Source organism: Hyaena hyaena, unplaced genomic scaffold (genome assembly GCF_003009895.1).
Source record: "Hyaena hyaena isolate Hyena2069 unplaced genomic scaffold, ASM300989v1 scaffold_277, whole genome shotgun sequence".
Taxonomy (NCBI): domain Eukaryota; kingdom Metazoa; phylum Chordata; class Mammalia; order Carnivora; family Hyaenidae; genus Hyaena; species Hyaena hyaena.
Genome location: NW_024080905.1, coordinates 1,831,972 through 1,854,052, shown reverse-complemented (window position 1 = coordinate 1,854,052; position 22,081 = coordinate 1,831,972). Strand labels below are relative to the sequence as shown.

Genomic DNA, 22,081 nt, shown 5'->3' with positions numbered 1-22,081 from the left:
GTTTTTGTTTACTTGCTTACCTGTTAAGGGTACTATAGTCCTATATAAAATAAAGTAAAATAAAGCAAATAAAGCGAGCTAAAGAATCCCATTTCTTTTAAGGCTTTAGCCAGTGACTGTCGGGTGGGCTTGCTATGAACCAAGTGATTTCTTGGTAACTTCAGAATTCCTTTCCATCACGCATCCTTGGCCAACCAACCATGTACAGCATATGCCCAATCACGTCCTTGAATTAACAGAGGTAAAACTGGAATGACTCACCTCACCTAACAGGAACGGTTTACGATGTATTTCCATACACACACTATGTAATACACAAAGAAGAGAGGCTTTAACAAAAGTGAGAAATTTTACTCAGGGCTTTACAGAAAAAACAATTGAAAATATATCATTTAATAATAATTTAAAAACCCTCCTAGTCTCCTGTACTATTTAATCAACAAAATTAGGATCAGCAGAAACAAAATGAGAGACCAGACATTTTAGACGTTTTTCAGCATGGTAAACACCTAAGAATCAAAAAGATAAATACTGTTCTGAGGAAAAAACACCCTTCACTGAAATCCTGGAAACATGCAAATAACAATATAGCTTCATGCACTCAGGCAACTGGTTCTTTATTCCGCAGAGATTTTTCTGTCAGTGTTACAAGCTAAAAACAAAATATGAATGACAAGGGCACATACTTAGCTGATGGAAAATACAGAGCCCAACAGTAACCACATTAATCTCTCATAGAGGTTATGTGACTTCAGGCAGAAATATTGATTCAGACCTAGTCTCCTGCCACCAAGTTTGACAAGTATTCTGATCTGAGCTGGTAGATTTCTCCCCAAAATGGTAACTTCCTATAACTCATCTGGCTAACCAGGTAACTAACTTGATTATCTCGTGTAATTCATGCATTAGGAACTTTTTAATAAACAGGTGCTGGATGATAAGAGTACGTATACACAGATCTCACGGGATACTGAGTTGTTCAAAAGCTACCAGTTGAAAGAAGCAGGTAACAGTGTAATTATTCTAGATTAGATTTTTAGCTTTGGGGGGTTTTCTCTTCATTTTCGTATTACCGTGCATCTTAATCATGCTCAACAACACAAACTATTCGGTAAACCATTCTAGAGCTAACTAACGCTTCTCAATTAGACTTTGGTGTTTGCCTGCATAATTCAGAGTTTGGAAAATTCTCATCTTGCCTCTCCCACACTTTCCTCCAGGGCCCCACGGCCATCCCCACAGACCGCTCTTGAACCTGTGATCATCAACGTCTGCAATCCTTCTTGGCCCATGTCACGGCAAAACATGATTCTCCACTGGATTCTTTTCTAGTGGATAATTGGGTTTTGTGACATGAATGTCTTCTCCTCCAACACAAGGAGCTTTAGTGGTTCATGCCTCTTCCTTTCCTCTAATCACTGTGTGTCTTGTTTTTCATTGTGCATGCAACTTGTATGTGAACTTCAATCATAACAAAAATAAAAGCACAATATATACGAAAAGACCATTCCTTAACATTTTCTTTTGAATTATTTAACTTGGGGGGTGGCATTAAACAAAACACAAAACAAAACAAACTAGTGTCATCAAGTGTGGTGTCAATCTTTCACAGCAGATCTTTCTTTCCTCTTGAAAATATAAACCAAGTCTGTCCCCGTGTTCAAGGCTTGACCAGAGAATATTTTAGCTTCAAAGATAACTTGGTGCTTATTAAGAAAGCAGGGTAACTTTCTGTTAAGTTACTTTTCGCCTCACATGTGATACAACGCAAGGCAAGTCAGACTCTATCAGGCTACCTGGGTCTTGGAAGGGAATGAGATGAGAAGAACATGAGAATCCCCACTACTCTCATCCTTCCACAAACAGTACTGTCCCAGATTTTAATCAGGCCAAACTAGTAGATATCAAAAGGGATCACTGTGGTTTTAATTTCCAGCTCTCTGATTACAGAGAACGTGGTCTTCCATGTTCATTCACCAGTCATGTTTCCTTTTCTTTAAAATGTTTATTCATACTTGTGACCTGTTGTCATTTTATTCATATGATATCTTTATCTGTTTTATATACTATTTCATCGTCAGTGATATGTGTTGCAAGATTACTCTCCCCACTGGGGCTTATTTTTTCAATTTGTTTAAGATACCCTCTGGGACACCTTGGTAGCTCAGTCCGTTAAGCATCCGACTTCGGTTCAGGTCATGATCTCATGATTCGTGGGTTCGAGCTGCACATCGGGCCCTGTGCTGACAGCTCAGAGCCTGGAGCCTGCTAAGGATTCATTCTTATTCTCATTCTTTCTCTGTGTCTGTCTCTCTCTGGGTTCAATGAAAATTCCACAGTTTTGGGGCACCTGGGTGGCTCAGTTGGTTAAGTGTCTGACTTCAACTCAAGCCATGATCTCACAGTTTGTAGGTTCGAGTCCCCCATTGGGCTCTGTCTGGGCTGACAGCTCAGAGCCTGGAGCCTATTTCATATTCTGTTTCCCTCTCTCTCTGCCCCTCCTCTGCCTCTCTCTCTCTCTCAAAAATGAACAAACATTAAAAAAGGAAGAACATTCCAGTTTTACTTTCCTTTTAAAACTTTGTTCCATGATTTAAAGATTCAAATACTTAATCTACCTGGAACTGACTTTCTGTATATGTCACAGTCTGGTTTCATTTTTTTTTTTTCTCCACACATATAATCTTGGAAGTGCATCGTTTATCCAACAGCTGCCCCTCTCTCCCCGATCTGCAACATGCATTCTGTCACAAAGCAAGTTTGCACACATGCGTGGCATCATGTATAGGCTTTCTATATAGTTCCAGGGGTTTCTTTGTCTACACTAATATACCTTAATCCCATAGCCTTAATTACTAGGCTAAAAAAGTAATTTTTTTTACTAACCTAAAAAAAAAAGGTTTCTTTTTTTTAATGTTTGAGAGAGCACAAGTGGGGGAGGGGCAGAGAGAGAGGGGATAGAGGATCTGAAGCAGGCTCTGTGCTCACAGTAGTGGGCCCAATATGGGGCTCAAACTCACCAACCATGTGATCATAACCTGAGTTGAAGTCAGATGCTTAACCAACTGAGCCACTCAGGACCCTCAGTTACTATAGGGTTATAATGGACCTTGGTCTCAGTAAGGCAAGATATCCTATCTCTCCTTTTCTGGTTCTTTTTGACTCTTTGCTTTTCCAAACAATTCTAGAACTAGCCTGTCAATTCAAACTATCTTTTCTTTCTGGTTGCCGTTAATGTCTCCTCTTTTCTCTTTGGTAGCCTGCAGTACCACTATGAGATGTCTAAATATGTATTTATGTTGCTTGCTACACAGTGTGTTCTCTCCATATGAGCATTCCAAACTTTCTACATTTCTGGAAAATTCTGTCTTGATACTTAAACAAATTACCTCCCTGCTACTGGGAAGTAATTTTCCATAGGACTCATTTCTGCATGTTTTGTGAACACAGGCACTGACAGCTTTGGTTCTGGGAAAACTTTCCAAGGGTATCTGTATAGTGAACAACTTTAGAAGACAGTCTCCCACTGGAGCAGAGAGCACATTTGTTCACTGTCTTAGAGATAAAATAATGTCTCCCTCCTGGCCAAAGAGGAGATTTGTTTAGAGTCCATTTTATTTTCTTTTTTTCAAAATTTTTTATTTTTTCAAAAAGTTTTATTTTGAGAGACAGAGAGAGAGAGAGAGAATGAATGAATGAATGAATCCCAAGCAGGCTCAGTGCAGAGCTGGATGTAGGACTTCATCCCATTAACCATGAGATCATGACTTAGGCAGAAGAGTCAGATGCTTAACCGACTTAGCCACCCAGGCACCTCTATAGTCCATTTTAAAAGACTGGGGGGGTGGGGGGGTCTCTGGATGTGACTCTGACTTCCTGCATGCCCCACTCACATCATCCCCAGGGGACTTGGGGGGTACAGGGAGCTGGCTTAAGCTTCATAGCTCAGGCTGCTTATTGCACTGTGAATAATAAGGTCCTTTGCGTCTGGCCCAGGAATCTCGCATCTTCCAATAGCATCTGTGAAATTGTAGCAAGCTCATTTATTAAAATAAAGACAGTATTTTCCTTACTAATTAAACTGTTATTCTGATGAAGTTTCAGAACCCCTCATTTCTGGACCACTTTCCCCACTTTCAAGATTTTAACACCTGGAATTCCAAACAGCCATAGATGCCGTCCTTTCCTTCTATCGGTCCTCTATCTTACTCACAATTCTTTCTCACCCCGGCTGTCTCTCTGCCCTTCATGTCAGGAGATGTCCTTCCTCATCTTTGAGTCCATTCAGCCTCTCTTCAGTTGTGTGTTATCTTCTACTTAATCCACTACTGAGTTTTTGTTTGCAACTATTCTTTTTTTATTCTTCTAATTTTATTTGCTTCCTTTACAGATTTTTCTTGATTCTGTTTGATGGTCTCATTCCTTGTTCAGTTTTGTTCTTAGGGACTTCCTGTGCATTGGTTTTATATTCAAAACCAGCATCCCAGTGTCCTTAGGCATGGGGGAGCTTACCTGTTTGTCATTTCTGTCGATTTCTGTGAACTCTGTCTTCTGTTATTCCCCATTTGTTAATTTCTGGATTGCTCTGCTGAGTTTCTGGCATGTTTTTACGGGTAACCTTGTATGAGCTGAATCTGCAGGACTTCTCAGGGAATAGTACTGTTAATGTTTTCCTCCAGAGAGGTCTTAAATGCTTCTATTTACCAGGTGTCAGAGGGTTCTGCCAATCCAGAAACTTTTATTTAAGTTTCTTAGGCTAGGATTCCCATGACCTTCCAAGAACTGTAGATTTACACCCCAGACTCATCTGAAAACAGGCTTACAGTGACAAATTCTCAAAGGAGACAATGAACACAACGATTACTGTTTTTCTTTCACTTAGACCAACAGCAAAGCAGTTTTCCTCATCTGCTTCCCTTTTCCTGGTGAGCTCATTTTCTTTCACCTCTACTTTCACCAGACGTATAGCTTCGGTCAACGTTCTTGCTCTGTGAGAGTGCTTCAGGTTTGGCCTTCCAACTTTATCCAGACCCCAAACCTCATCTTTTTTTTGCCCAAGGCAGTGAAGCTTCAAGTCCCTGATACAGGAATTCCCAGTAAGGCAGTTCTGGCCTCTTTACCACCCCACTTTGGTTTCTTATTACTATACAGACTTTTTGCCTTACAGACTTCCCTTACTCTCTTCCAAGTTCAACAGAACATCTACAAAGTAAGTTTCTCTGACTTTTTTCTGCATCTAGTCTTCCATGGTGAAAAGGCTTTCAGAATTATCTGCTTCCAATACACTATCATTTCCATGTTTTCTTTTTTGTCCACCCAGCCAAACAATGGTCATCTTTTCTTCTGCAAGTGCCTTTAGAGATGCTTGAAATTAGCTGACCATGCAAGTACACACAGGAGACTGAAATAACAGCTTTTCTGTAAACTACAACATTTAGACCAAAAGCCTTCTGCACCTCCCATGCAGCTGCTCTGCTCTGATACTACATTCATCAGGCTGATGTTTATATGTTCATAGGCTGAAGACAAAGTATTTTCACTGACCATTTTACCCCATGTGGCCAGGGTATCGATAGGTAGCACTTGTCTTTGAGAAACACAGATGAATGTTTTTGAATGAGTATCTCATAAAGCAAAAGACTGGAAGTCCTCATGATCTAATATTTAAGAGATACCATAAACTACTACCATATACTTGAAAGAGAAGTTTGCCTTAAATTTTGGTTGAATAACACAATACAGCTTAGCGTCTTATGATCCCACAAAGACTTCTCCACGTTCACTTTCTTAATAAAATTACACCATCCTTCTTGTATACATCCTGTCTTAACTCTTAAAAGACTTTTGGGCATCTTAATTTTGGCCATTTTTGGTCACAACTTTAAAAATATTTTTTTGGTGGGTACCTGGGTAGCTCAGTCACTCAAGCGTCTTACTTTTGATTTCAACTCAGGTCATAATCTCATGGTTTATGAGTTCAAGCCTTACATCGGGCTCTGCGCTGACAGCATGGAGCCTGCTTGGGATTCTCTGTCTTCCTCTCTCTCTGTCCCACGTGCTCTCTCACAAAAATAAATAAACTTAAAAAAAAGAAGTATATTTTTGGTTACTGGAAACATGAAAAAAATCAGGAAATATAGAGAAGAATCAGTAAATGAAAACACTATTCAAATTGTGTGTGTTTAAAGCAAAGATGCTTCCAGACTTCAATTAGTTAGATATTCTCTGATAGTTCATATGCTAATTCATGCTTATTTTAATTAAAGAAAATACTAGAATCACTTTTTGTCATTCTGAAAATGAAGAGACAAAATAATAAAGGAATCAAGCAAAAGAGGACTATTCTGTGGCGTTAAATAGAAGATTAAATTTGACTATAAGCCATGACTGACTGGGGTGTTGGCTGTGGTGACAGTTTGGGGGGCACCTCTCAGCAGTCTTTCAAAAGCTCCTCTAAGTCTGAAAGAATGAAAGCATATTTACTCAGTATTAAAAGAAAGAAATGGGAGCCAGGAATCATGACATAATGAAAAGCCCACTCATGGTCCTTGGACTGCTGCTTTCTCTTCACGTGGCCTGTACACCTTGCAGTGTCCGCCAGCCACTCCTCTAGGGGTCATGACTAGACCTGCAAACATGTCCACTACTGTTCTGAAACGCTTTTTCTTTATAGTTACCTTTTTTTTTTTTAAATGTTTTATTTATTTCTAGGAGAGAGAGAGAGAGACAGCATGAGCAGGGGAGGGTCAGAGAGAGAGGGAGTCACAGACTGAAACAGGCTCCAGGCTCTGAGCTGGCAGTCAGCACAGAGCCCGAAGCAGGGCTCGAACTCACGAACCGCGAGTACGTGACCTACGCTTTTTCTAGAACGGTCCATCCAAAGCTATCCTGCTCTGAACCAGGGTCACCGTGTGTTCGTGTTCACCAGGAGGAACATGATTTGTAACTGCCTCGCTCGGTTCTGTCCCTTTTCGTGCCCTCTGACAGAAGAGTCTTTATCTTGGGAAGATGAAGGGGTTGAAAATAAAGATGGATTACTATTTTAGGTCATAATTCGCTTATTTGGGGAATCTACTTTCTTAAATGGAAAGAGCTGCAAGCTGCATCAAGACTCTTTGAACATTTCCTCCTAATGCTCCTGGTAATGGGTTAAAAATATTCTTCAATTAAGCCGCAACACAGCTCTGCAGAACAAGCCTGGGACCATTAGCTCTCCCGCTGTGCGCTCGGGGCAGGAGGCTGGAGGGCTGCGAGTGGCGCCAATGACCAGAAAGGTCACAAAAATCGCCACTTGTGGAGCTGGAACCTACCGCCTGTGTCGTTAGTGCGCAAAGGTCACCCACTGGTCTTTCTCAGTCTCACACATGGTCTCCATGAAAACACACAAGAAGGAGTCCACTTGGCACACCCCACAAGGTGGCGTGACCACAATCTTGTTACTTTAACCACAAATACCAAAGTGCAGCTGAGTGGGAAGGCGAGTGCCTAACCCCGTGCTGTTAAGGAGGTGAAATCAATCACTTCTTTTCATTTTTTCCTTTTGTGCAAGACTGGCCCCAGACTCAGGGCAGTCGGTATCTCCAAGAAAGAGAATGCCCAGGTGGGCAATGGGGTCCTTCTGGGAGGTGGTGTGTAGTGGGGCACTTTCAAAGGAGAGCAAGTTCAACTAAAATATGCTCCAGGAATCCCAAAAGGGACTGGGGTTAAACATGCCTCCATGAACTCTGTTTACGATACAAACACTGACCTTTCCTTTATTGAGAATTTTATAGAACCCACTAAAACATAATAGCTCAGAAGCATCTAATGCATCTCCTTTAACACATGACTCTGATTTATAAGGAAGAAACGATTCATTTTAATGTTAGAAGTTTATGAGATCTCCAGGGTAGTTCTACACAACTTCGAGGACATTCCCTTTTCTGAGGACTATGGCTATTGCCCTGTCGAGGCACTCAGAGCTGCTCACACTCACTGAGGACAGTGCTAGCTCGAGGACAGTCAATAGTTTTCTCCAGGACACTTGGGTGTACAGAAATCTATTTCTAGACTATTAACAACCATTAGGACATCAAATCAAGAGGAGCTAGAAGTGTTATACACTGGATAAGAAGTCACATAACATAACCCAATGACATCGAGGACAGGTTCAATGAATGTTCCTGTGGATAAGCCAGCATTTTAGTAAAACAGATGGAACACTTAACTTTGAGCCAGAAGACTTGGGTTAGAATCTGCTGTCCTGGCTTGGTAATCATGGAGCAGTCACTCAATCTTTTACAGCTGACTTTTTCATCCACATAAAGAGAGAGGGGATTAAACTAGACTGTCTAAGACTTCTCTGAACTCTCGTAAAATTAACATTCTATAGTTTAAAAAGGTTTTATTTTTCCTTCCTAACATCGTCTTCTGAATTTGTACCAATTTAGAGATGTGTTCTTGGAGGTTAATATCTCTATGTACTTTCTTGCTAAAACCGTAGCCCAGTTTGTGCATTCCATGATTTACAATTAACATTAATAGTACTGCATCTGATATTTATTAAGTGTTTACTATATGTCCAACACAGTTCTCAGTGCTCTATCTGCATTATGTCATAGAATCTTCTTTAACATCCGTATAAGGCAGACACTATTATCATTCAATTCTACAGATGATATAGTGCTCAAAAAGTTAAATAAAATAAATAACAAGTGGTGGATTCAGGATATGAAATGATGGCATTCTGGCCCCACAACTCACCATCACAACTACTGTCACACTGACCACAGCAACTCATGACTCAACAAGTAATAAATAAAGTAAACACAGTTCTCCATAAAAATCTACATAAAGATTATGAACTTCTACTATTTTTCTATTATTCTGAAGACTATACATCTTGTTCAAATTTTCAGGTAACAGGAATATTTTAATACCTAAAGATGAATGATACAATAACTTTTCATATTAAATAAAGATTTTTGTCTGAAATACATTCCCTAAAGAAGAAAAACTTGTAATTTTCCTATGGAGATAGATGATTTCTTCTAAAGCTATGTAAAAGATCACATTAGCCAAAACAGAAATGATTAAATATGTATTTGGGAGATGGTGATACTGAAAATATTCCATGGATCATTCTAAAATTTAGAGAAAGTTCTATTACAGTGGCATGATAAAATGGACAAGATAATATATTGAATCAAGGAACAAGAACTCAACAGTTCATCTGGGCAGCTACGCAGTTATGAATAATTTTAATAAATATGCAAAGCTGGTATTCTGCCACATAAAATAGCTAGTCAATTGTGAATCTGAAATATATTTTTAGACTATAATGTATCTGTCCTTGGAATTAAATAATTGATTGTCACTTTCATGAATACTACTATTTTTGATTTTAGGATATCTGCATCTTTCTTAAGATTAATTCTAGTCTTTTCACCATTTTATCTGTGACTGTTTTATAGATTAATTTTATAACTCCATTTTTATTCTACAGCTAGGTTTTTGCATACCAGAATACATTGCTGATCACTTGCCAAATGCATCTCTATACCCTAGAGATAACATTGATGAACTAAGTTCAAGGATATGACTTGAAATAATAAATCCTACCTGCACCACACAAAATATATACAAGATGACATACATGTAGAAACTAGTGCATCTTAAAGACCAAAGAAAGGCCAAAGAAGGACTCACCTCCTGCTGTAATTGAATGAGGACATTAACAACTGTACCCTCGAATTACATGCTAATTTGAAAATATTTACTCCAGCCTTTCCTAATGGTCCATACCCAAGAGACTGGTTCAGATAGTTATGTTAACTACCACCATATCATAAAGACTCTGGATCCGTCTTGTTCTCAAGGATAAAACCAACAAGGTTTTCATCCTCAGCAAAGATGAAACTTATACTTGGCTGCCTATCTAGTCAAGACATCGATCTTAAGAAAATCAGCTCTGGAAAGCAATAAATTTTTCCAGATTCACTTTTCTAACTGTACTTAGTATGGGTACCAAAAAGTAGGGAATAAAAATTAAGAGCCGTGGATATCAGGTGAGACTCTGTCTTGGGTCTTAAGCTACATCACCTCTAAGCCTGTTTATTATAATTAAAGCTCCTCAGTTACTGAGTACTTACCTACTGACATGAACTAGTGTGCACCAGCTGTGCATTTTCTCACAGTTCATCTAACAGTGCAACTGTACTACAGCACCACAGGCAACTGTATGACAGGCCTGTGATTAGAAAAATACGAAAAAATACAGCAGTAACTCTACATATGAAAAAAATGTATGCAATGAGCCTGCTACATGTTATGAACTTAGAAGCTAAAGCAAAAACAGGAAGTCAAAAGATACAGGATCTCAGCCCTCCTGTAGGTTACAACACAGTAGGAAAAAATGTATCACATAATCCCACAGATAAATGTAACATTGTAAGAGCAGTAAGTGCCAAGACAGGCACAAGGTATCAAGGTATCTTGACAACAGACAAGTGTGGTGAGGTGAGCTCAGACCTTGAGTAAGACTGTGTTTGAATTCGGGTTCTAGCACATATTAATTATATCCCTGGTCAAGTTAGTAAGTGCCCCTGTATTTCAGTTTCTCCCTCTGCAAAGAGCAGCTAACAGTATCTACCTCACAGAGTTGTTAACAATGATTAAATAGTAAGCGCTCAGTAAAGAGATGTGGTTGCTTTCTGCTACTGTAATTATCTGATCTTATCAAGGGGTGAGGGCAGTGGGGTAGACTCCTCAGATAAAGACTTAAAATTTGTACAACAGGGGGGAATTAACCAGTCACGGGGGGAGGATGGGTGCTGGGTAGGAGAAATATTTCAGGCACTTGGAGAGGTTTAATGAACATATTACATGAACTAGCTAGACAATCTTAGATCATTTCATCATTTGGGGATTTAATTTCATCACCTAAAAAAAAAAAAAAGGAGGGAAATGAGATAATCTCTATGATTTCATGATCTTTATAGCTCTATAAAATTTGAACACTGGAAATAGCATTGGAAATAGATTTTAATTGAACATGTTTTGTTTCTTTTTCTAGTTCTAAATGCTGCCCAAAAGGCCTCAGATGTAAATTTTAAGACCATTCCCACTTTATCTCCTTTCTACTCCCCTTGTTCTGATCTCCCTCATTATTAACTTTCCTACATCTGTAAATAAAAGTAATCGCACTGCAGTAACCTTGTTTTTCAGCTGTGAAGGTGGTTTATATTTCTCAAACTGTGATGTCAATTTTCTCCTTCTGGAGTACCATCCATTGACATGATTCCAGGCAGTTATGTTTTATCAAAAGGACTTCTGTATATAAAAATTGCCAGATGTTTAAATTTATGTTTATATTTACCAAACTGCTGATATAACATTATATATATTTATGGCCAAATTTTCCTCCTTAGTTGGCAAGCTGGTGTCTAGTTAAAAGAGGGGCCCTGGGAAGACTTAGCCAAAAGAAATGAACTCTATCTCCAGCCTAATTGGCTTCCTAAATTCTAGGACTATAAAACCTCACCCTTATTAGATCTCTCTACATTTAGGATAATCCAGAAACCTCAAATTCAGGGTATGTAACACCAAACTCATCTTTCATTCCCTCCTGCCCCGCCTCTTTCGTGACCTCCTGTGTCCCATTGGTCAGCACTGTCAGCACCATGGATAACTCTATGGGCAATTTTAGCTCCAAAGGTGGAATGAAATAAAAGAATCTTTCACAGTTTGGTGGGGAGAAATGGGTGGAGGGCATGGGATTTGAGCCATTTTTATTTTCTTTTTTAAGGTCAAATAACGTAATATGGAGCTTAACAGGCACTATCTCCACAACAATTCTATGATAGAGGCACTAAAAATTCTTCATTTTATTTAAAATATTGTCAACTTTATTTGGAAAAATTTTACCCATCCTCAAAAGTCGAAAGAATAGTATAAGTTACCATGTACCCATCCATCCAGTTTCAAAAACTATTTACACAGGGCATGTTCTGTTTCATTCATGTTCATTTTTACTTCTCTCCTTAACAACTATGACCAAACCTAAAAATTCCTTACTCTCATCAAATATCTACTATCCAAATTTCCTGATTATCTAAAAAATCTTTTTGTATTTTGTTCGAATGAGATTTTCTAAAAGCATTTTGAATGTGTTTTAATAAACTGTAGTTATTATTCTTACTGATATCCAAACTGTCCCAATTTTGGCCAGTGGGAGGATCTTCAACCTGTCATCTCGAATTCTTCTGACACAGTCTTTGAGAGCTTCTTTGCTTTCTAGATTGACAGGATATTACAGGCTCAGTTGTACCTTCTCCTGATAAACACCTGGAATTAGCCTTTTTATTTTTATTTTTTTTAAAGATCTCAGAGTTCTTTTAGTGACAAATGGTATTTAAAGACAATAATTCAGGGGCACCTAGGTGGTTAAACATCTGACTTGAGCTCAGGCAATGATCTCGTGGTTCCTGAGTTCGAGCCCCACACTGGGTCCCTGATTATCCTCTGTCCTCCCCTCACAACACTCTCCCCCCACTTATGCTCTCCCCAAAATAAATAAATAATTAAAAAATAAAGACAACAGTCAAGAAGGTAAGAGTGGTATTGCTACTGCATTGGCATCTTTTTTCTAGGTCTCTTTGGTGGGCAGGGAAAAATCTATTCTTTTAAAAGGTGAAAAAAATCATTAGTTTTTATTGTATTTCCAATTCTAATTTATGACTGTAGGATTTAACTTCTCTAATTTTTGTATCTCCTTACTCTTTTGCTGAAAATCTTAATCCCTAATTACATTAACATAATTACTCTTTGCTTTATACTAAATACACAATCATTTCAAAAACAATGTCAATGTTATTACTAATAATATATCTGAAAAGGTATTGTTTTCTCCAGTTCTTTTCGTCATAGGAGTTTAACAGAATGCAAAACCAAATCACTGTATTTTTCAGGTCATTTAAAAACAGGTTTTTAACTGTGAAAATAGAAGTATCACCAAAAAATGCACAAAATATATGTGCATTTAACTAGAACTTAAAAAGAACAATCATGTAACCATCACTTAGGACAAGAATGAAAACAAGGTAGAGTCACTCTCCCGGACATCTCCTCTGTTTCCTCCACAGTTAATCAGTATCCTGACTTTTGTGAGATATAAAAGTGATCCAAATAATCATGAGATGAAAACTGTAATGAGATAATTAGGGAATTTTAATTCAAAGTAATGAAACAAGATCTAAAATGACACCCAGAGAGAAAACAGGACTAAACAAATGAACAGAAGATAAATCAGCTGTAGAACAACCACAAGAGGCTAAAACATGTGTCCACAGAGTCCTGAAAAGCGAGGCAAGGCTTGTGGACAGGGATGGGGAGGGAGAGTGTTTAGAAAAAATATTTGTAAAAACAATGGCTGAAAATTTTCATATTTGATGGAAACTACAAACCCACAGATCCATTAAGTTCAGCAAGCCCCAAGCGCGCACGCGCGCACACACACACCAAAAAAAAAAAAAAAAAAAACAGAGGAAAACTACACTAAGGCACATTAAAATCAAATGCTCAAAACCAGTGATAGACAATCTTAAAAGCAGCCAAGGTTGGGGGGCAGGGAAGGAAGAGGAGAAACACAGCAGATTTCTTGTCAGAAATAATTCAAGTGAGAGACAGTGGAACAAACCTTTAAAGCACTGAAAGACAAAACCTGTCTAGCCAAGATCCTATATCAGTGAAAGTATTCAAAAAGTAACATAAAATAAAGTGTTTTGGAAGTATTTGAAATCTGAAATAATTCATATGTGGAAGATCCACATAATCAGGAAAGCTAACGGAAGTCCTTCTAATAAAAGGAAAAAAAAATCATACTAGATAGAAATACAGACCTACACAAAAGAGTGAAGAACACTAAAAATGCGTAAATACATAAATGCCTAAATACATAACAAAGTATACAAGATGCTTTACTTCTATTTAGATCTCTACAAAAGAGATTTCACTGATAAAAATAATAAAAAATGTAATGTGGATGTTATAACATTAGAAGTGAAATGTATGACAACAAAAGTGCCTGGAGCATGAGATACCCAAGTATATATATATTTTTTTAATGTTCTATTTATTTTTGAGATAGAGAGAGAGAGACAGCATGAGCAGGGGAGGGTCAGAGAGAGAGGGAGACACAGAATCTGAAACAGGCTCCAGGCTCTGAGCTATTCCTCGGCACAGAGCCCGACGCAGGGCTTGAACCCACAAACTGTGAGATCATGACCTGAGCCAAAGTTGGACGCTTAACCGACTGAGCCACCCAGGTGCCCTCCAAGTATATTATTTTAAAGTTCTCCCACCTCTATGTGAAGTGATAACATCACTGTGAAATGTCAAAGACATAAATTATCAACACTAAAGCACACCCTAAAATTAAAGAGATGAAAGAGTGCAGCTAGTAAGCCAACAAAATGATAAAATGATGTCTTAAAAAATATACAATCCCAAAGGCACAAAAAAATAAAATTGGGAAAAAACAGGTGGAATAAGAAAAAAATATATACTAAGGGATAGATTCAAATCTGTTTACATCACTAATCACATTGTGTAAATGGTTAACACTCCCCAACTAAAAGAGACTGTCTTATGAGATGGAAAAATGGGTCCAAACTATATGCTGCCCATGAGAAACTCACTGTAACATAAAGATATAAAGAAGTTAGAAAGCAAAAAAGGAAAACGATATATCATGCTTACATTAATGAAAATTAAGAAGGAGTACAGCTACACTAATTATTTGGCAAAGTCGATTTCTGGCCAAAGAATGCTACTAGAGCTAAATCATTTCACTTCATAATGTAAAAGGAGTCAATCAACAGGACATAAACAATCTAAATATTTATAAATCTAATTACAGAGTCTGAAACTACATGAAGTAGAAACTGACAGAGCTGAGAAATTGACAAATTCATAATTATAGTCTGAGATTTATACCCCTCTCTCCATAACTAAAGAACAAGTAGACAGAAAATCAGAAAGGACACAGAAAACTTAATACAATCAACCAATCTGCACCCAAATGGTGTAGAAAACACTGAATATCCATATGCAAAAATATGAACTTTGATCCATACCTCACACCATTTAGAATATTAACTCAAAATGCATCAAAGGCCTAAATGCAAAACCTAAAATTATAAATCTTAGGGACTAAAACAAAGGAGACAATCTTATTAACTTGGATTACACAAGGAATACTTAGATAGGACACGAGAAGTACATTCCATAAAAGAACAAACTGATAAACTAGATTTCAACAAAATTACAAAGTTTTATTCTTCAAGAGACACTGCTGAGAGAATGAAGAGACAAATCACAGAAAGATAGAAAAGCTTTGCAAAGTGTACAACTGACAAAGCATCTGTATCTAGAACATATAAAGAATCTCAAAAGAATAATAAATATTAACTAATGGATAGATTTGAACAAAAATTTCACTGAAGAAGGTACAGGGATGGCTAAAGCTCAGCATCATTTTTCAGCAGCAGATAAATGCAAATCAAAACCATAGTGGGAACCTACTAGAATGGATAAAATTGAAAACAAAAAAACAAAAAAAAACCAAAAACCAGCCACAGCTAGTGTTGACAAGGACATGAAGGAACAACACTCATGAAGGAACAACACTTAGACATTGCTGGCTGGTATATAAAATGATTGCACCATACTGAAAATGGTTTGGTAGTTACTTGGAAGGTAAATCTATACTTACCATATGGTCCATCCACTGCATTCCACATGAAAAATGACAGCACATGTCCAAAGACGTGCACACAAAAACCCATCAAAACTTTATTTGCAACAGCCTCAAAATGGAAACAACCCAAACATCCACAAACAGGCAGCTGGATAAATGAATTGTGGTATCCCCACTCCATGGACAACTAAACAATACAAAGAAGTAAACTACTGATACATGCAAGAGCAATTCTCAGAATCACTATGCTGAACGAAAGGGGCCAGTTAAAAAAAAAAGAGTTCACACTGTATATCTCTTTATAATACTCTATCAAACACAAATGTATAGTTAGGAAGTAGATCGGTGGTTACCTGCAGATGGGCTAACATGAGTGAGGGCATGAGGCAGGGGGAAGGTCCACACGGAGGCACAAGCAAACCTCTGGGCATGACAAATTAGTTCACTGTTCTGATTCTGGTGACTCACCTACAAGTGTATACCCACATCAAAATATATTCAATTATACACCTTATATATGTCGTTTACTGTTTAACAACTGCTCGTCAATAAAGATGTTAAATTAAAAAAAAAACCCAACAAACTGGCCCAAGTCACAAAGCTAGCAAAAGGTCAGAGTAGGATTTGAACCCACTGGTCTCCTGCCTCCTGGAGGTTGCTTATTCTCCGAAGTGCATAGATAGGCCTGATGTTTAAGTGACTAAGCCCTCCTCTTCCTGGGTTCCCTTCCAGGTAGTACCAAGAGACGTTTCACTATTTACATTTCCTTTGGGAGTACTCAGAAGCCCTGTGGGTTTGTGAAAATGCTTCTCCAGGGTCCCAAGTTTGACCAGCGCAAGTGTGCATGTCCAGAACCTGTCAAGGCGCTGAGCCCAGAATAGGCTGCCACTGGCTGGGGTTCTGACGGCTGCCACACAGCCTCTGGTTCTCTTTCGTAATGGAGGCAGGTACGTTTATTGCCGAAAGCGCGAATTCTGGCATAACGTAACAGAGCGGTTACAATTCTTTCATTCAGGCGCTCTTGTTTGGTGGCACACGTAAATCAAAACTACGTCACACTATTGCCGTATCGACTTACGGAAAACACGTACAATGCCATCCTTTGCCTTCAACACACAGTTAACAGTAAAAAGTCGAGGAAGAGAATTTTGTGTGAAATCTACAAAACTAGTGAAAACGGTGAGAAAATTTAGTATCAAACTTGGAAGTAGTGCATTGGGAGGACCCTTCTGTGCGCAGACAAGCCAAACATTTCTACGAGCACAGAGCACTCCTCACCCTGCTGGGAAACTCCTGAGTTCAGCAGGTCAGACAGCACACCAGGGCCCAGGGGAGGGAGATGGGGAATGGCAGGCAGCCTACCACACATTAGGGCTCCTTCTCACTGCAGCTGATGAGAAGTCTTCTGCTTCCCCAAGGCTGAGTGACTACTGAGGGCTTCTCTATACCCTAGAGAAGGGTACACATCTACATTTTTATGTTCAGAGAAAGGGCTCTAAGTACTTTTTCTGACGTGTCCACAAACCTTATTTTGAGGGCTGGGGCAGGGGTGGGAAGAACTATCTCCCACTCTCTTCCTTGTGCTTTGCTCTCTGTTTCTAAGCAATTGCTATAGTTCAAAGCCTGCCAATTCACCTCTACAGAGTCTTGCATGCCATCATGAGGGAAGACAGTAGCTGCACCTCCATCGTGGGGTGCCCGGGCAGCCAGGAGCTGGGTCCCTCCCACCTACCCCCTATCGAGGTATCTGTTAGAGGATGGAGCCCAGCTGATTCAAAAGACAGAAACAAAAACAAGCTAGCGGACTGAGTCTAGGTCAAATACCCCCTTAAAGGCCCTGCTAGTTAATTCCACATTACCCTCAAAAATTCCATGTGTGGGATTTCTTTCAAAGCCTGGCTAAGAAGAGTTACTAGATTTGATGGGGAAGGGCTGGCTCGGGAAGGCTGCAGTGCTGGAAACATCACAGAAACATTTGTGGCAATGGAAGCGCCACTAATAATATCACAAAGTCTTAGCAGCTCAGACACGAGAAGAAAAAGGGAAACACTTAAAAATGTGTAATGGATGTGCGACAGAAGGTTTTTAAAAATGTTCCTCCAGCAGCAATGCCGAACCTACAGACAGCAACGTATGCTTGAAAGAATGAGCACCCTCATTCACTGAGGATTTCGAGAGCGGAGGGGTGCCAGGTACTGAGGCTCCTGGCGACACACAAGTGCACACAGTCCCAGCCCTCGGGGGAACCTCCATTCTAGATGTTAGAGGCAGGGGTGCGTGGTGGGGTCTGTTTTAGACAGAGTGACACAGAAGGTGTTTTGCTGAGCTGACATCTGAGCAAAAACTTGGGGGAACGAGCCAAACGTCATTCGGAGACTAAATCCAAGAGTAAAACTATGTGTGTTTAAAGACAAATATTCATGCCCAAGAAAATATAGAGGGAACACATACCAGAAGTTCAAAAGGTTGTACTGGTGGGTCTTCCCTGCTTTCTTGTTACTGCCTTTTAACTGAATGGGAGTCTATTCAAAACCAGGTGACCTACACCTTAGTATTACGGAGTGGGCCACACTTTTGGTTTTCTCACTATAAAACCCAGAAGGAAATTACTATTTCTTCCTCTTTTTAGATGCTCTGGGGACAGTGACAAGGTTTTCTAAACTTAACACACTTGGGAGCTAATTCCAGAACACCTGAGGCCAGGGCCAGGAAGCAAATGAAGACATGCAAACATGGAGTCACTAGTCACGTAAACACATGCGTGGCTGAGCACGTAGAACTTGGCAAAGGCGGAACTGGATTAATAAACTCCAGTAACTGGGGCGCCTGGGTGGCTCAGTCAGTTAAGCGTCAGACTTCGGCTCAGGTCATGATCTCACGGTTCACAGAGTTCAAGCCCCCCATCGGGCTCTGTACTGACAGCTCAGAGGTTGCAGCCTGCTTCAGATTCTGTGTTTCCCTCTCTCTTTGCCTCTCTCCTGCTCATGCCCTGTCTCTCCCTCAAAAATAGATAAACATTAAAAACATTTTTTTAAAGAAAGAAAGAAAAGGAAAGCAAGACACAAATAAGAGATCACAGGGAAAATGTGGGATGGACTGTACCAGCCAATCTGATTTCTGTCACTGGTACAAGATGATCTGAGGAAGACAGGAGTCCACACTGATGCCCAAAGAGATAAATAATATAAAATAAGGTAGAGAGATGTCACACACTAAAGTCCAACTATGAAACAATATAATGTGTAGTCCACAGTAGGTGAATATGCACCCACTGAACCAGAGAGGGCAGTTGGCGGGATACTGGATTTGGGTTAGAGCAGAACTGCTCCCCCAGGAGGCTGTTAGATCAGAATCAGGGTACATACAGGAAGACAGGCTTTCATACAGTTTTGGGACAATTGAATGTTATATCCTATGCCTTCAACCATAGGATGGAGATATGGCCCTACAGCGTGCTGGGTTTAAAAATTTTTTTTTCCAGTGTTTATTTTTATTTGAGAGAGAGTGGATCAGTTAGGGAGGGACAGGAAGAGAGGGAGACACAGAATCTAGAGCAGGCTTCAGGCTCTGAGCTGTCAGCACGGGCCCAACACGGGGCTCGAACCCACAAGCTGTGAGGTCATGACCTGAGCAGAAACTGGATGCTCAACCGACGGGCTAGATTTAAGAACAGAAAAGCTGAATGATAATGACTGTACCATTAAGCATCATACATTAACTTCCCTTTGAGAATGTCAGTGTAATTTCAGCATTTCCTTTTTCTTCCCATATAGTGCACAAAAGCAACAAATAGAGTATTAGTTTTTTTTAATAAATTCTTTTTTAAATGTTAATTTATTGAGAGAGAGAGAGAGAGGGAGAGAGAGAAAGGAGTAGGGGAGGTGCAGAGACAGAAAGGTAGAGAGAGAATCCCAATCAGGCTCCAGGTTCTCAGTGTGCAGAGCCCAACGTGAGACTTAATCTCATGAACTGTGAGATCAGGGCCTGAGCCGAAATCGATCGGACGCTTCACAGACTGAGCTGCTGAGGTGCCAAAAGTGCTCTGTTGAGTAAGATTGATGGAGTGTGATCTCTGGTTCTACCACTCGGGTAAACCTTGGTCATTTTACTTAATCTACAACTCTCCATTTTCTCATCTGAAAGCCAAGTGAACTAACACTTATTCCTACGGGGTCATAAAACTGTAGGAGATGAAGTCTGCAAGGAACCTGTCAGGGCCTTGACCACAGCAGGAAGTTAATGAATGCCAATTCTCTCTCCTCGGTGTCACTGAGGAGACTTCTCTCACTCACTAATCCACCTGGATATTAGTCCATGAATAAAAGAAAAATGGAGGAAGCAGGGAGGGTACTGGACACTATCATGTTCTGAATGTTTCTAGTAAAAACTTGTATAATGTATTCACATGCTGGTCTTGAAGGAGCATTTGCCTCGTCTCCCGTTATTTCTTTTTCTAATCATGTTTCAGTATAAAAATAATAAAGATAATAAAGATAAGTTTCATTCCCTCAACCTAATGACTGGCATAGTCCTTGTGGATCTGTCTTATTAACTAAACTTCTAAAAATAAGAAGTCTGTTCCAGAAAACTAGAAAAAAAGTACAGTTCCAAAATGTTAAGTATTTCAAAGCAAAAACCGTTATTAGCAAAATTTACATTCCTCAGGAATTATCTAGAATTTTGTACCAAAATAAATTCGCTAGTTGCAAGACACAGTCTATTAAAAGATCACCACTCACGCAGTCTCTATTGAGAATGCACAAGAACAGATTAAAAATGCTCATAATCTCACATAAACAGTCTGAAACATACACGTCATCTTAGTTTACAGCCAAAAAATTTAAATGAGAGAGAAGAATTATAAGGAAAAAAATCCATGTGTCTTGTATGGGAACCTGAAGCCTAATTTCATCATCTCATACGCAATGAATTCTTCCAACATCCATTCTTCCTTCTTTTAAACTTTCATGACATTTCAAATACAGGAAAACTTACTTTCAATCACTTCAACTCTAAGGTGGGAAGAGTCCTATTTAAAGAAATTCAATGCTAAAGTACATTTCGTACATTTTTGTTGTTGTTGTGTTTTTTTCCTTATTCTACTTGGTTACATCTTTGTGAATGACTGCCTTTTTCCATTTCACATTAGATTATGACAGAAAAATGGATTGCTACAGGTTCTTCCAAGGATACAGAAAAGCCTGATGCTATCTGTGACATATTATAAGAAAAAATCTAAGATTTCACAATACTTAAGTCAAGAATAGAAATGATCACTGCATCAAATGAGAAACCTTCTTTCAGCTCTCTTTTAGAGAGCCTCTTTCTAAGATTCAGGACACATTAGGTAGGTTAAGGCATACGTGGTTAAAGAGAGACTGGTAAAAAGGGCTCTACTCATTCGAGGCAAATGAATGGAAAAGAGATATCACAGAAGACAAAAACTGATCATAGGCATGCATGCTGCAGACATAGTAAGGGTCTGGTTCCAGGAATAAAGCAAATACTTATAGACTTATTTCAATCAAGTAAGTCAAATGGATTTTCTGGTTTCCCAGTGCATATAAAAGACATTACCTTGTACTTTATTAAGTGTGCTGTAGTATTCTGCCTAAATAAACACGTATTTTTGCTAAATATGGTGACCATCCTGTTAGCTTTGAGTGAATCCTCACCTTTGCTGGTGGAGGGTCTCACCTCGATGTGGATGGCTACCGACCGGTTAGGGTGCTGGCTGCTCGATGCCGGGGTGACTGTGGCAATTTCTTACAGTAAGACAGCAATGAAGTTTGCCGCCTAAGCAACTCTCTTTCACCAACAATTTCTCTCTATCATGCGATGCCGTCTGAGCATATTACCCAAAGGAGAACTTCCTTCAAACTTTAAGACAATCCTCTCAAGCCCTACAGCTACTGTATCAACCAAGTCTGGGTAATCATCTATACCCTTGGTTGTCGTTGTGAACAATCTTCAAAGCACCTTCACTTCACTAGTAGATCCCTCCTTAGGGAAACACATTCTTTGCTCATCCATAACAAGCAACTCTTCATCCAGTCAAGTTTGACCATGAGATGGCAGCCATTCAGTCCCATCTGCAGGCTCCACTCCTAATTCCAGTTCTGCTATTTCTACTGTCTCTCTCAGGGGAGGGAGGCCAGAGGAACAGCCAGTCAGTGGGTGGGTCAGAACACACACCACCTACCCGTTCAGTATGTTGTCTTACACGGGCGCCATTCATGGTACCCCAAAACAATGACACTATTAACATCAAAGATCACTGATCACCCTCAGAAATATCCCAATAATGAAAAAGCCTGAAATATCATGAGAATTACCAAAACGTGA

At 39.4% G+C, this 22,081-nt stretch overlaps 1 protein-coding gene across 2 annotated transcripts in view; it reads right to left on the bottom strand.

Annotated features, from left to right (window-relative positions):
- Positions 1–22,081, bottom strand: part of RSU1 (Ras suppressor protein 1) — a 198,640-nt gene that overhangs the window by 58,885 nt on the left and 117,674 nt on the right. Inside the window, exon 9 of one of the 2 annotated variants that reach the window (XR_005530794.1) lies at positions 10,131–10,228. The exons of the other annotated variant lie outside the window; for it this stretch is intronic. The gene's annotated coding sequence lies outside the window, so the exon portion shown is untranslated. The remainder of the gene's footprint in view (positions 1–10,130; positions 10,229–22,081) is intronic. 2 annotated transcript variants of the gene reach the window in all.